The 16,798-nt window shown below is 35.4% G+C and overlaps 2 long non-coding RNA genes across 2 annotated transcripts; one reads left to right on the forward strand and one right to left on the reverse strand.

Moving 5' to 3' along the window:
• The first annotated feature begins 5,652 nt into the window (after positions 1–5,652).
• Positions 5,653–10,017, forward strand: LOC106150344. Its single transcript, XR_001237105.1, has 3 exons — positions 5,653–5,746; positions 7,650–7,755; positions 8,798–10,017. It is a non-coding gene; the product is annotated as an uncharacterized LOC106150344 (long non-coding RNA).
• Positions 10,018–13,204: 3,187 nt separating this feature from the next.
• LOC102006338 lies at positions 13,205–16,406 on the reverse strand. Its single transcript, XR_263575.2, has 3 exons — positions 16,248–16,406; positions 14,864–15,006; positions 13,205–13,598 (listed from the first exon to the last, which is right to left on the reverse strand). It is a non-coding gene; the product is annotated as an uncharacterized LOC102006338 (long non-coding RNA).
• Positions 16,407–16,798: the final 392 nt, after the last annotated feature.

The raw sequence follows: 16,798 nt of genomic DNA on the forward strand, positions 1-16,798 counted from the left end.
AATAATGTTCATACTTACCAAAAATCTTGCCAGAAACAAGCAACCAAAAAAAGATAAAATCAAATAAACAAAATTTTAAGCCTGGGTGGTGGCGCATGCCTGTAATTCCAGCAGATTGCCCCTTCCTATTTCTGTGTTGTGTCTCTTCAGTTTCTCTATAGGCTCCAATTTTCCTTTTTGGTCCTTCCTGAGTCCCCAGGATCAACCTGCTTCCTCCTTTTCTTTCCCAAGTTATTATTTTCCAGTATGTGGATTCCAAATCTTAGGCTGATTTATTGCTGCTTACTGCTCCACCATCTTCCCTGCAATGTATCTTTTACAGTATCATTCACAATACCCAAGAAATGGAAACAGTCTAAGTGTCCATCAGTTGATAAATGGATAAAGAAAATGTGGTAAATGTATACAGTAGAATATGTGCAATACAATAATATTCATCTGTTTAAATGACAATTGTGTCATTTGTGACAGCACAGATGAAACTATAGATTATTATATTACATGTATGAAATAAGCCAAGCACAGAAAGACAAGTAGTATGGCATGATCTCACTCATGTGGAATCTAAAAATTGTTCTTATAGAAGTCAAGAATAAAATTGTGGTTTTGAGACTGAAGAGAGTAGGGAAAGGAAGGGGTAGCGAATGGATGATCATGCATATGAAGTCATAGTTAGGTAGGCTAAGAAATTATGGTGTTCTATTGCACAGTAGCATAATTAGGTAATAATTATATGCTGTGTATTTCAGAAAGCTAGAAGAAAGGATTTTTAGTGCTTTCACCATAAAATACGACAAATGTTTGAGGAGGTAGATATGTTTACCCTGATTGAACATTACACAATATATACCTATATCAAAACATCACATGGTATGCCATTAATGTGTACAATTTTTGCTTATTTGTATCAGTTAAATGAATGAACTTTAAATATGATTTTAAGCCAATTTAAATCAAATTTGTTGAAGACAAAGCAAATAAGAAAACGGCATAAGAGCCTCGATTTTAAAGCAAAACTCATTCCTATTTAATAGAATTAATTCTGATATTCCTAATGTATCCTCATGTTGTTTTTCTGAAGAGCTGTATTAAAGATTTAAAATCTTGTGTTGAGTCCAGTGAAAATTCCTTATATAATGAAGACTATTACTGAAACAAGTGTTACTCCTTTTGTATCTTAATTACCTTAATTATCTAAATTATCATAAGTCTTTTCTCCTTTTCCTCCTTCCCTCCCTCCATGAATATGCAGATTCAGTTGATTCAACTCAGTGATACCAAGCATACAAGTGATCCCCACATTATATGTAATGAGACCATGTAAATCTACAAAGCATTTGTTTTCGATACCCAAGGAGTCATCCAACTAATGTCTATAAGAAATAATTAAAGATATGATTCAGTACACTATATCATTTTGTGCAGAACATATTAATGCACTCTAAGTCAGCACATGTTTATTAAGCACCTATTATAGTTGTATACACAGTGAAAAGGATGTGTATGTGTATTACATATTAAGATGCTTTTAATCTTGAAAGATGGCAAGATACGTAAATAGTATAAGACAGAAGAAGAAAGCTATTTTTAAAAAAGTACAAAGTGCTATCTTGATCAAGATTGAGATTGTAGCTCCCGGGAAAGATCTTGGCTTTAATGAGCAAGTAGTCCTTATACAGACATATTACAGTGGAGGAGGCTACAGGCAATGTTTCAGAGAAAGAAGCCATCATCAATAACCACAAACACATACACAGGCAAGCTGTAGCTCTACTGAGGGAATAGGAGTCCTTTATTTTGTCTGGGGCTTGGGTTCCCTCATGCTACATTTAGAGTAACCTTGGGAAATAAGGCTGGAAAGATTGAGGGCATACTCAGAAGAATTTAGAATATAAACTGGATACTTGAAATTCAAGAGTTATTACTGACATCTAAATGTTCACTCTATTTTACCATAGTGATTGCTACCCTAGGGAATATAGACTAACAAACTGTCTCTAATCTCTTCTCACTTATTTTTATCATTTACAATGTTTTCATAAGGTTCCATTGTATGGAGGTATCAATGTAGTTGTAATCATTCTCTTGTTGTTGCACTCATGGATTGTTAGTACTGCCATTGCAATAATATAACAACTTTCTTTTGCAAAATGTTTTCTCTTTTATATTACTTGCATAGGCTAAAATTCTAAATATTATACTGATTTGATAAGACATAAGACCATATAAGATTGCTAATATAGGGGCTGGGGATTTAGCTCAGTGGCAAAAAGTGCCTGCCTGGCAAGCGCAAGGTTGTGAGTTCAGTTCCCGGTACCGGAGAAAAACCAAAAAAAAAAAAAAAAAAAAAAAAAAGATTGCTAATATATATTATAATATTAATTTGCTTAAGCATCTGTGTAAATTTATAGTTCTACTTGAGGTTTTAATTTAGTAGCCCGTATGGATTTAAATTTTTGCCTCTAAGTGTCTTATACGTAATGGTAAGTCTCAGATAAATATTACTCCATGAAAGAGGACTGCTTATTTAAAAAAGTACTTTCAGTAAAAGAATTTTAATAAGTTTAATTAATTTTTTAGAAACCACATTCTGATAAGTGAAACTTTGTAGGTAATATAAGGAAAATAGAAGATCATTGTGGATGGCTGGTTGGCAATTATTTCAAGAAAAGCATACAATGAAACAAGTTTTCTTGATTACTTCCTCCAACAAACAACACAATAGGAAAGGTAGGCGAAATGTTCCATAAATGCTATGAAAAGAAAGCTAGAAAACCTAATATGAACTTGGATAAATGACAACATAAGAAAACAAAGAAATATTCTGAGATGAATGAAAGGCAAACATTCACTAGAAGTAGGGTTTTGTTAGGTCTGCAGAGAGAGAAGTAGCACATTTGACTTCACCGTGATTCACAAGCAGTACCTTGAAATTTTGTTGACGTAGGCCTCTTCCACCACCTTCTCCCTAGAACTGAGACTGGCTCTCTTCCAACAAAGAATGAACAGAGATGGGTTACAACTACCGAATAATTTGCAAATTTCATCAGTTCAGCAGTGTCTACCACACAGGAAAAATTTTCTGATTCTTCAGAAATCTGTAAATTCTCAACCATACCAAAAAGACTGTGCACTGACCATTCTGTATGAGATGCTTCAGCTTCCTCAAGGTAAATATTTCTTTAAATGATTGGAAGGATAACCATATAGAGAAATTCCTTACTGAAGTTCATCAACAGCTGGAATACCTAGAAGCACTAATGGGATTGGAAGCAGAGCAGAAAGACAGTGTCTTGAGTAGTGAGAACCTGAGATTACAGACTAAAGTGTACTTCTGAAGGATGAGAAATTACCTGGAAAACCAGGGATACAGCAAATGTGCCCAAGTAACCATTGTCCAGGTGGAAATCAACCAATGTCTGTTATTTTTATTCAGACTCACAGGAAAGCTGAGCAAGTAAGAAATATATACTTGAACAGAATGGAGCAAGAGCTAACCACATTAAAGCTTTAAATGCATAATTTTGCGGAGGAGTGAGATATTTATGTGAACATTATTATTTCTTATTTTAAATTGATAGCATTGTTTTATTTATATATGTATATGTATATATAGTTAACTGTATTTGAAGATTATTTCATTCATAATTGGTTTTATTTTTTATGTCATTTTCTGTCTCCTATCTATTTAAATTGCTTGTAGGTTAAAATAAATTCATTAATATTTCATAACTCTTTCTTCAAATAGGTATGTTTTCACAGAAGTTGGCAGGTAACTATAAGGAAATATGAGTACAGTGTAACAACTTCTTTAACATAGAATATCCATTCCAGTTATCCCCTTATGTGTCAGAAATTATTAGAGGTGATGAGAAATACTATGAATAATTTGGATAGGAATAATTTGCATTGTAAAATTTGAAAATAGCATTACATACTGAATATTTAAGTTACAGAAGATAAAAGGAAATGTGCCCAAAGAATAAGCACAGTTTGCAGAGAAAAAGAACCTACATGAAAAAAGATTCAACCTCACTTATAATAGTAAAAATATAAATCAAAAAATAAATAGCATGTTATTTGTAATCTAACAGGTAAAATCCCAAAGTTTGATTTCAACACACACGTGCACGCACACATACACTCTTAAAACACTGGGGAGGGATATTCCTATAATTTGTATAATTTACACCAGTGATGGTGCCATCATTATGAAGGCAACTTGCTATTGTCTATCACAATTGGAGATGCATATAGCCTTAGATGCATCAATTTTAGGCATGGAAATATATCTTATAAAAATACATATGTGTATGTGTGAAATGACAAATACAATATTGTTCACTGTGACATTATTTGTAAATCAAAAGATAGGAAGCTACCTAAATTATTCTGATTAGAGGTAAGTATATTCATGTAAAAACATCATTCAGCCAACAAAAATAATGAAGAGCTCTTCCTATACTTAAAAAAATAGGCAAGATAGAGAATAGTGTATATAAGATGCAATGTTTGGTTAAAGATGTGAAATAAATTTAATATTTGTATTTACTCTTTGTGAGTAAATGCAGACTTTATAAGAAATAAATTAAAATTATAACCTGTATTTGGGGGAATAGAGGGCAGAATAAGGGAGGCAATCAAGATGGAAGAATTTTTACTGCTCATTTTCACATTTTAATTTTGAATCATGTGACTATTACAAATTAAAATTATAAGTTACAATGTATCTAACAACTCACAGTTATCACAAATATGTATGTGTTGCTGGTGTTAGGTGAATGTTAGAAGAAACACGGTTTAATCAGAGTGCTCTTGGTTGGGATGACTAGGAGGACTAGAGAGAAGCCTGACATGTCAAGGAAGAGGGTTCCTGCTCCTGGGAAACTCATGTAATGGAGATATCCCAGCTCTTCTAACCAAGCCCTTTCAGAAGTCACCCTAGAACATTAAAGAAGGATAAATCTGAGTCATTTGCAGGAAAATGGACTTGAGACCATGATGTTAAGTGAAATAAATCAGGCAGACAAGCTTAAATATTGTATGTTTTTTCTTATATGAGAAACACAAAGTATAAATAATTTAAAGAGCCAAAAAAGGATGGGTAGTAGAAATCATGGAGCTAGATCTTTTGCAAATGGAAAAGGGATCTACGGATGGAGCAGGAAGAGAGGAAAAGTAAAAAAAAAACTGATGTGTTATCCACATACCAACCCCTATGATAAATGTGAGTACTATGTCCTGCAAACATGTACTAATAAATTCTTTTGTTGGAAAAGTCATCACGGGACAAATGTGGGGCCAGGAGACTGAAGTTTATTGAAACTTGGTGGCTTCCCACATTGACCCAGTGTCAGAAACACAGCCATAGCTCAAATTCCCAGAGCTAGTTCTACTACTTTATATTCTGCTTCAGATTCAATGCATAATTCTAAACAAAGGCTATTATTGAATGTAAAACCTTGGGAGGGAACAAAATGTGTTCTAGTTCAGTTCAATTAGTGGAAGTAAGTAAATCAAGTATCTGCTGATGCTTCTACATTTGTTTTCAAACAGAATACGGTTCTGGTGGTGAAACAGAGTCAACTGCAGTAGTTAAAGGAGGCAAGAAAACAGAACCTGGAGGTCAGAAGCAAGTCTTGCTGACTTCACAGTGAGGTCCAGGAGCTGACCTGTTTATCTTCAAATTCACACAAAGGTAGTGAAGAGGAGGGAGGAGAAATACCACGCTTGACTGCAAATACAGGTCACTTTGCTTCTCATGATCTGTAGTTTTTGTTTTTCTGCTTTGAACCAGGAAGTTTTTAGAACAAAAAAACTGCATTAGTTTGTGTGATCCTCTTCTTTTCTCAGGTGAGAACAAGACTTTAAAGGTGAAGTTATATGCTCAAAATAATGCAACAAGCTTGGAGCAAGAAAATTGCAAAGCAAAGATTCCATTCCACGTTGAGCCAATGCAAAAGCCTACACTGAGTTCTTGAAACTGCAAATCTGAACAACATTGTGCACTATCACTGCAAAATAATCACATGTTTAATGGCAATCATTTTCTTCTTTTAGGCTTCTTTTGCTTTTCTTTTCTTTTAAATCAGATAAAACAAAAACACAATCACAAAAAAGATGCAGAATGTTAAAACAAGATCATAGGAAATTAATAGTGGTTGTTAAATTACATCTTGTTATCTTGACTTTATTAAAGTTACAATACTCTCTGCATTCTTTAGTTAAAGAAAGGACATTTCCTTTCCTCTAGACACTTCTCTCCCAAGAACTGGGAAGCTGAAGGTAAGTACACATAGGAAAGGGGAGAAGAGGAAAAAGCCACAGTTCCTTTAATGCAAAACTAGAACAAAAGTGTTTCTGGTTCTTGGTTGCAATGACTAATGGAGTAAGAAGGAGGGAAGATATAGGAAAGCAGTATTCCCTCTAATCTCTTCTCTTAGTGAAATTTTTGAAAGGTTATACAAGTCCCAGATGAATCCAAATTTGAGGTATTGCTCCTTCATCTGCAGGGCACTACCTGAGATAACTTCTATAGGACACAAGGTATGTTTTGGCAGCTTCTACCAGCAGTCGCTGTCAGATTCCACAAAGGTGATGAGTGAGATGGATGTCACTATAAAGTCAGTCATTGCCAAGCCCTTTCCATTTTGTTTGACAAGTGGTGTCTAAGGTTGTTAGCAATGAAAAAGTGAGGAGAGTCACACTTGGAAAATTTATATGATCCAAGCCCAAAAAGGGCCTATGTGACTCCTGTCCAAATTTCATTGGTAAAAGTTTAGTCACATGGCCCCAACTACTTGCATACCAGAAAATATTTTCTTGAATTTGTCTCTTTCTAGAATTATTTGTCAAATGTAGTCAACAATATTTAACACCTAGTATTTGTGCAGGTTTTCAGCCTCCTCCCTTAGAATTATAGCTCAGTGGGTATATGTCATGCATTCTAAAATATGTGGTGGTTTTACAAAAAGCTTTATCATTGTTTACCATAGATAAAATTTTCATTAAATAAAATTCTTCACTACTATAAAATCATTCACTAAAACAATATAATGCACTGTGTTACCTTTTTGTCACTATAATACCTGATATAACCAACCAATAAAGAGATGATTTATTTTGACTTATAATTTTGGAAGTTTTTTTCCATAATTGTTTGGCCCTGTTACACTGGACCTATGGTAAGACAGCCCATCATGTTGAAAATATGTGTGGCAGAAGAAAACTGCTCACATCATTTCCAGGATGCAAAGAAGAAGGCAAGGAAAAATCAGGGTCTCATAATCCCCTTGAAAGACATACACCCATGATCTGAGTATCTATGGTACACTTCTCAGTGGTCTCACTTCCTCCCAGTAGTACCACCCTGAGGACCACACCTGTACTACATCTACCTCAGGAAAACTTAGCATCCAGACTATGGTGTGCATATAACTGAATAAAACATGACTATACTATAAATTTTTATGACTCTTCAGTCATTTATTAACCTTATTTTACTTTCATTAATTAATTTATAGTACACAACTGTTATATGAATATGTGCTCATTGAAAAAAACAAAGAGACAAAACTTATTAATGAGCAACAGGGACAGAAACCGTTAATAATATATGTATTCACAGGTTTTCTTTTTTTTAATTACAGGGACTTTCTTTAAGGAATATACTGAATTGTCCTGGTTGGTTCTTGACATTTTGCGTTTTGTTAGTGATCAGAATGTACTTGCATTGGAAGGAAACAGAGCTGGAAGGTATTTATGGACACAATGGGAACTTTTACATTGGAAAAATTTTTCAGATAAAGAGGGTGAAAGGATGGTTCCCCAAAAAACAGGAATAGACTGTTTTGCTGACCTATGTCCAGGGCGGAGCAAAAGGTACAATCCAGCTTCTGTCTTGGGTCCCTTCCCTATACTTTCCTGTATACTGATGTCAGCAAAATTCAATTTTTTAGTTAGAATTTTTCCCAAATTAAAAAACTGTATTCTTAACTATCTACTTGACATGTCCACTTGATATCTAAACAGCAAGTTGAAGGTAGCATCTCCAAAACTTATCTTGGGGTGAAAGAGTTCTTTTCTCTTATTTTTTCCTAATTCAGATAATAGCAATTCCACATTTGCAAGGTGTGGTTCGTTTGGCTGGGTTGGTTTGTTTGTTTGCAACAGGGTCAAGGTAGTCCAGGCTGGCCTCAGATTTGTGGCAAACCTCCTGCCTCAGTCTCTCAAGTACTGGGGGTTTATAGGTGTGCACCACCACACCTGGCAAAGTAATCATTCTGACTATTTGTTTTCTCTCATATCACATATACAATATGAGTGCAATTAATGCTTTTTGCCATTCAGATTTTTCCATATAGGAGCTCCATATTGCACTTTCCTTTGAGCACAAGTATCCTAATCAGCTGACTTACGGCAATATATTTTTAGAACTATTCTTGAATTCCTTGATAAGATAATATTTGATTAAGATTTGTTAATGTTAACATACCTCTGGATTATTTTCCTGAAATGTACTTGTATATCCATACTTTCCTCTGTATATACCATTTTTTGTTCCACTTTATTTAACCTTCTTTACTCCTAGAATCAGTTTTATACTACTCTCAAAAATTAATTTGAATGACTTTCTAATCTTTCTCTTGCTCTGTCAAAAACCACCTTAGATATTGACATGTGCTTTTCTGGTATATTTTTCATTTTGCCATTTACTTAATAGACATCATTGAAGAATACATTTTAATGCTAAAATAATGATATAGAAGTCTGAGATCAATATTTTTTAAATTTCCAGGTAATTCTAAAGGAAAGCCAAGGTAGAAACCACTGCTCCAGGAGAACATATAAAGGAACGCTGACACAACTTATCCCTCTTGTAATTAGCAGACTTTTCTCAGGGATCTGCTCTACAAAGAAATATTTTGTACTAACCCAGGAAAGATTATCAACCATCAACCAAAATTGCTTTGGCTATCTAGAGGTATGATGTAACTTACCTCCAGTGTGGTCTGAAAGAATATTTACTCACACAGGGACAATCAAGGGTCGGGGAGGATACAAGCTGAGTTAAGGGAAAGGGTGAAACCATATTCATGGCTTGAAATTTTATTGTTGCTCAGAGAAGGGCTACAGTGGGATTTCTTCAAAGAGTCTAAGATATGTGAGGTTTGGAGTTCTTTCCAGTGAGAGAGAACAGAATTTGAGTGCTAACCCTGTTTTCTTGCCAGTCTCACATGTGGAGGGGTAAAAAGATAGGTGTAATGGAACTAGACAACCTGTCAAAGATCAAAAACCAAATATAAGGACTACAAAAATAGATTCTCCTGAGGATTCTGTTTGTATTAAGTTTTATTTTCTATGTATGAACAGAATGCTGTCCAGAGAGATGAAGCTATAGATGAATCAGTGTCTTCATGTCCTGGTCAGTCATATCTTTATGACCAACATCCTTAGCGCAAACATTAAGCTTCTCATAGATTAAAGACAAGATGTACAATGTTCATGGATTGGAAGGTTCAAATTGTTAAGAGGTAGATTTTTTCAAAATATCAATAAAATTTTAATAGATTTTTCTCTGGAAATTGACAAGAAAATTGTGACATTGAGATTAGAATACAAGAGAGCTACAGATTGGAAGGTCCACATGAAGATTGTTGCCAACGACAGAAAAGGAGAACTGGAGGGGAAGAAGGTGTGCTGTTGATTCTCCTGGAGAAGCTTGTCATACTGGCTTTCCTGATATGAACTCAGCTGTTCTCATTGTTGGAGGAGCTCAGGTCCTTACTGTCTTCACTGTGGATAGCTGTGATTCTCTTTGGGGAGCTCTGGTCCTTACTTTGATTGTCACTTCCTGGCTCAGCCTACAGGCAAGGATTCTTCATCCACCCTGTGCAGGCTTTCTAGCTTCCACCACCGATGTTTGGAACTTCACAGTTCAAATCCTTGATACAGACTGGCATGTGACATTGTCATGGGCTCTAGGCCTCCAGTTAGACTCATGGAAGACATTGCCAAGGGCTTTAGGTCTTCAGCTGGACTTGTGCAGGACATTGCTGTGGGATCCAGGTCCTTCACTGTATTCTTTGGGTCTTTAGTGCACAGACGTATCTCTTGCATTCTTCTGCATTTGACTATTTGGGTAAATATTATAAAATAATCCTATAAATTGTGTGTCCTGTATTAAATCTTTTCCCTTGTAAGCCCTGACTACAATAAAATTGGTACCAGAAGTGGAGTCATTGTGATGTTGCCTGGCCATGTGGCTTAAGAGCCTTGGGAATTAATTTGGAAAGGTTTTGAGAAACTAGCAGAAGAGGCAGCCCCCGTATGTGTAAACCCTGACTACATCAATAACCAAATCAATTTTGAAAAGAAAAAAAAGCTGAAATAATGAGACTAATGCATATAAAATGTTGTCATAAATTGACAATCTGCTAATGGAACAAATATTGAAGGCTAGAACAATGAAAAAGCATAAAGACAAGAAATAGACCGTGATACTTGATTTGTGACTAATGTGTCACTGTAACTCAGTGAGCATAGGTATTCTTTCATAGATGTTGAAGGTCACATAAATATTTGCTGTCTCCCAACAAATGAGGAAGTATCTTTTGATTTAAACAATAAGTATACTTACAGGAATCTACAATAAGTGTATGATGAAAAGCAAAGTTTAAAAGATAAGCTTAAAATGGTGATATTCATCAAATATTAGTCTTAGGTTTTTACTGTATAAGCTGACTTCACTAGACTATGCAATATAATTATTTTTAAGGAAATTTTTAATTTTAACTTTGACTTTAATAACTTTGTCCTTTGATCTGTTTTTGCTGAACAGGATATTTAAATAGCTAAGTGCTGGTAAAAACAAAAGCCATAAAGAGGATCATTAAGGATGAATAAAAACATTTTATGTTAATTAGCCAGCTGTACAAAGACACAGGAGTACCTACTGTTTCTTTGTTTTCTTATTGTAGAAACGTGGAGCAAGCATATTCTAGTGACTAATGTTATTCTGCCCTTTCCTGGTTTGAAATGAAATTCCACTTTTACATGCATTCTAGGCCAGCAACAGCTTCAAGGTAGAATCTTCATGAAAATTTCTCCTGAAAAATCACACACACACACACACACACACACACACACACACAGACTATATGAAAATATTGATCTATATAAATTGCCCAACAATCAGAGAATAAGTTTTGATCCCATATAAGATTTCAGATTTATATTACCAAGTCCAGTATGTCTTTCAAAATCTTTAAAAAATCTGAAATATTTATTTGATTTTAATTATTTACAACCATTAGATAAATTCAGAAATAACTTCCCCATGCCATTTGCTGAGCGTAAATCTTAAAGGAATAAAATTTTCCACAGGCAAAAAGAGTACAACATATTCAGGTATAAACATAGCTGAAAATAAATTCTTAATTTTCTAAGTACTTTTTATGTAATATTTATATGTCAACACTAGGAGGTTTTGCTTCTGTAGTCCAAAGATTTCACCTTGTTCAGTACTCCTTAAACCCACATACACATAGACATAAAAACCTCCATTTATAAATGATACTTACAGAATGGTTCAAGACCAATTAACCCAAATTCTCCCTGTACTTACACATTTCAATCAAGGTTGTCTGTTGACCACTGAAAAGCCAAGTGGTATCAACACTTCCATTCCCCACCTCTAACTTTCTCTCTGCAGGATATTCTCTTACACTGAGCATTTGTCCACTTAGGATGGCTGTGGCAATAAACATGCACTCTCTATTGATACTTCTTAAACCACAGCTATTCTGCACATATTTCTGTATTTCATAGATGTAGCCAAAAGAACAAGCTTAGATAATAGACAATGTTAGAACAGAATTGATATACAGTACATGAAAGTTCCTCAGTTCTATGTCTCAAAGTTTGGTGTTTTGCTGTGCAGTCTCCCTTCCTAATTTTTGTCTATAGAAGCATGTCTAACTCTTTACTGGTGTATTTCCCCAGACTTGATGCCATAAAAGTGGGGCTTATCACTCTTTAATTCAACTAAGCTCCAGTCCAGAACTTTGAGGATATGGCAAGAAGGCGGGAGATGGTAGGTTACAATTATTTAGTCTACCTTATTGACCAGGCACATATATTCAGTAGTCAATGTATTTAATATCCAGAAATGAAAATGATTTAATGATCAGGAAGAAATTAATTCTAATTAGTTGTGAATATTAATTGAAAAAAAAACCTTTAAGAGCCCATAATTTACAATCCACAGATTTTATTTTCTGACAGCAAGCTTAAAACTTATAATACTTTTTCTGTCATCCTACTGCTCAAATACCTATGCCTTGATCCAGATAATTATTTCAAACTGTACTTCAAGAAATACCCCATATTTTGTATGAATCTAGACTACCAAAAGGATATTATTTTAGCTCAAGGAAAACAGGCAGAGGGTTCTTTGCTCTTGAGGGCTGTGTTCCTATTCAAAGCATAGCTATGCATAATAACACACATGACTTTTGAGAAATTACATTTATCTTTGAAAAATAAAAGTATTATGCACATACTAAGAACATATTTTTGTATAAAATAGAAATACCATGCCAACAAATTTAAATCTGTTGGCTGATTATTGCCCATAATTTATTTTCTCTACTTTTTAGGCAGCATTGGTGATTTTAGGCTTCTGTTTTCAGTAAAGGAAAAAAAAACTTCTAAAATGCATGAATTCTGGGCCTGCATAGCAATCATTTTATAGCCATTTTGTCAGATCTAGTTCTCTGCATTTTTTCCTTGTTTTAACAAGTTTACTAATGAAAAGAAAGCACCTAATGATACCCACTGTAACAATGTCTTAAAGGCAGGATTTGTATTCCTCCAAGGAAAGCCTCCTTCCTTGAAAGTAACTCTCACAGCCAATTTCGGATTCCCCGTTCCAGGAATTCTCTCCCAAATCTCTCAGTTAACCCAAATAATCCCCAGATGTGGATTGCAGAATTGTTCCAAAAAGGTCTTATCCCAAATACCCTGAGTCTTTCTGGATTGCAGAGGTTGCACACTATCAGAGAACACAGCACTTTTGTGAGATCACTGTAGTTGGCTCACACCCCCCAGCGTCTTGGGGAACCTGATGTCAGATCCTCCAGTAAGAGCAGAAACATTCATTTTGTCAGAGGGACATTACAATGTGCATCTTATCCAGACTATGACCTGAGTCACATCACAATTCAGACAAAAGCTGCAATTTCAAAGTGATGGTTCATTAAATTCTTTAATTTTTTTTCTGTAAAATATTTTGGGATAGATTTAACAGTTTTATACAAACATTTTCTTAAAGAAGTTATTTGAATATGAAACGAAGACATGAAAAGATGCTTGTCATCATTAGTTATTAGGGAAATGTAAGTTAAGAGGATAATTATAGACCACTTTCTGCCCATGGGAATGGCTAAAATTAAAAAGCTTGTCTTTAACTGATGGTGGACAGATGTGGTATTAGCCAGTATTCCTCTGTTGCAGGTGGGGATGTAAAATGCTACAGCCACTTGAGAAAATAGTTTGACAGCTTACTGCTTCACAGTGTCCAGAAGATTTATCCCCTCCTAGATATTTTCCAAAGAGAAATGAAAACATAAGCCCTCACAGGAACTCATACACAAATGATCACAACAGTTTTATTTGTATTAAAAACCTTGGAGGAAACCTTGTATTAAAAACCCTTACTGGCCATCAATGAGTAAAATGATAAATTGCAGCATATTCATAAAGTGGAATATTTTAGCAACAAAAAATGAACTATTGAAACTTGATAAAATATGAACAAACATGGAAAGGAATCTGTACCATCCAATGTTCAAGAGGCTTTTTAAAAATAAAAGCAATTTTACTAATTCTATCTGGCAGAATAATAGATGTTCTTCTTTTATCCTGAGCATTTCAGATGGCTAATGAGACCATTCAGGGACCTTGAAAATGCACTCATTCACACTCAGTACATTTAGATGATTATATGACAGTATTTAAAAGTAAGAATATTCTTGTACATTTGCTATGGGCTAAGTACTATTTTATACATATTAATACAGTTTAGTTCTCTGAACATTCCTGTGACTATATGTGCATAAATAAAAAGGCACTTCTTAAATGCTTCCATATAAAAGTCCTTGTTATAGTAGCTTCGGTACAAATCAACTAATGAAATGAGCAGATGCTTGTCTTCATTATCCCTGTTTTAGAAAGCAGAAGATAAAGCCACAGAGAGTAACTTTCCTGAAGACTTCTGACCCTATTGGCTAAACTGTCTACCCCTTTTTGGAAATGTCACAGTCCACAAAAACCAGAGAGATTCTCCAGGAGCCTTTTTCATAAATAACAAGTTCTTTTTCTCCAGTTCCTAGTTATCCCAGTCATAACTGGTAACTTTCCTGATAACAGATACAGGCAAGAGACTCCTACACTGACCAAACAAAACTTACATGTAACAAACTGAACATTTCCTATTTAATCTCTCCAAGTAAGAACTCGATATACTGGAATTTGTGAAGTTTCATCATTTCCAAACTCTTAGCTGCTTCTACCCCTTAAAACTTGTGCTGTCTTCTTGAAGATCCCTTTCATTAACAGGGCAAATGAGCATCAGGTACCTAGTGTTGTGTGTTCCTAGAATTAGATTTTAAAAACTCCTAAACATCAGTGCAATAAGCTCCTGGATTTTTTCCAGCTTACTGGGTGTAGACAAGTGTTGGTGCGGCTTAACCATTTGCTCTTTCTGTACTTGCCAGGTTGTCTGTGGAGCTTTGCCCCTTATGATGGGCATTGGTAGGTGAAGAGACAGTGAAACTTGGCCAGATTCACCACATCCACTTACCTCTAGCTGGCAGTGCATAGCGATTCCTTGGAGACACTCCTGGCTGTCATAGCAGCGACCACCACTTCTCCTTGTCCTCTTTCCCAACAAATGTGTGTATCGTGGTGAATCCCACTCTCAGCTTCTTTAATACTTTCAAATCTCTGAGCATAATAAAGCAGGATATGACTATATATGTTCAAGTCATGGTGGATGAGAGAAACAGGATCAGAGAATCTTTCCCTCAGAAAAATAGAACAATTATTAAATGCAAAGTAATAATATCAATTTAAAATATTAATTCTAGAGTACTGTTGTACAAGGTACATCATAGCCAACAAAAGAAGAATGACCAGGGAGAAATGATTTAATACCCATGTAAACTTAGACTTAAAACTCTTGTTAACAGAAAGGCAGTATGTGAAATTTAGGAATCATTCAACTCCCCAAAGTAGATTTTTCTTGGAATCCTCATTCTGCCAGTTCATGTGTATGAGCCTGGACAGCTCACCCAGCCTCTGACCTAAGTTTCTCAAATCTCAGGCTGAGTGGAAACACACTAAGGGCTATTGTATTAAAAAACACACATACTTTTTAAAACTGGACTGTGTACCTTCCAGTGAGTGAGCTCTTAGTATACGGGAACCATCTTATTTTTATAATCAAATCTACCTCATAATGGTATTTATGTATTAAGCACTATGGAACTTATTAGAAAATGCTACCCAAACCTGGCATTCTGTAGATTTGTGGGTCAGTACAGAACTGGCTAGAAGAATCTTTTCACAGGAGAGATATAAAGGTGAACAAGTCAGTCAACCTGTACCTATTCATATATTTGTATATATGTATGTATGTGATTATGCACATAAACACATATTTGTTGTTTATATTATATATATATTTACACAATATCTTCCAAATGCTACATTTCTTATTATTCAAAGGGCATTGTAGAAGATATATATTACATGATGTACTGTATATGTGTATATATATGGATATACCATAGATGCTTCTCAGTACTTCAAACAATGCAACATATGTACACCATACAAGTTCAGTTTTATATATTTTATAAAATATATATGTGTATATTACATATCCTTATGTGAAAGCTATTACATAAAGATAAGTAATCTTTATTTAAAAGATATTGCATATATTTTAAAATGCAATATATTTTCTATATGGAGAAGTTATATAACCTGGAATGAATATATATCTAGCTTCTCAACTCTCCACGAGGACACAAGATCATCATATTTGAAAGGAGCTAGGGAATAGATAAAAAGAGAGGCAGAGGAATTCAAGGGAGTCCCTTATCCAAGCCGCGGCGAGCAGTAGGAGTTAGAAGGCTGGGCTACTTAAAGGGAAATCTTGTATCTAGTGGAGTTTCACATACCTTTTTGAGGTTTCGGCCCATAACTGGCCGCCTCTGTGTTTCTTGGCTCATAGAAGAATGATCATATTCCAGTGCTGGGACAGTTCCCACCAAGAAAAGGCCTGCTTTTCCCATAGGCGATGGTGCACTGTGGTCTCTGCCCTGTGACGCAAGGCTGCCAGAGACTCGGAGACTCTTTCCTTTCACTTTCAGGTTTTATTACATCACTGCATTCCCTCAGGCCCCAAAATTAGCCTCAGGACATGCACAGATATGCCTGCTACAGCGGTTTGGAAAAACCTAGATCGCCCATTTAATTTTGCTTTTCTCCTGTGACTTTCCATTCTGTAGAAACCTCAACAGAAGCAGAAACTACAACAAAAACAGAGGCGCCTGTGTGCATGGGCAGGCTAGGACAGTGGGGAGAACGCGAGGCTGGGAACTACCCCGCTTCAGTAAGGCAAGGCCAGGAGCCGGGAGGGAAGAGCTCTGGTAAACACGGGGCCTTCCCTACGCGCTGGAGAGGACTCCCTGCATAGAGGCTCACACCCCCGCTGCTGGTCACCAGCATC

This window comes from Chinchilla lanigera, unplaced genomic scaffold, assembly GCF_000276665.1.
Source record: "Chinchilla lanigera isolate Chin_1 unplaced genomic scaffold, ChiLan1.0 scaffold00071, whole genome shotgun sequence".
NCBI classification, from domain to species: domain Eukaryota; kingdom Metazoa; phylum Chordata; class Mammalia; order Rodentia; family Chinchillidae; genus Chinchilla; species Chinchilla lanigera.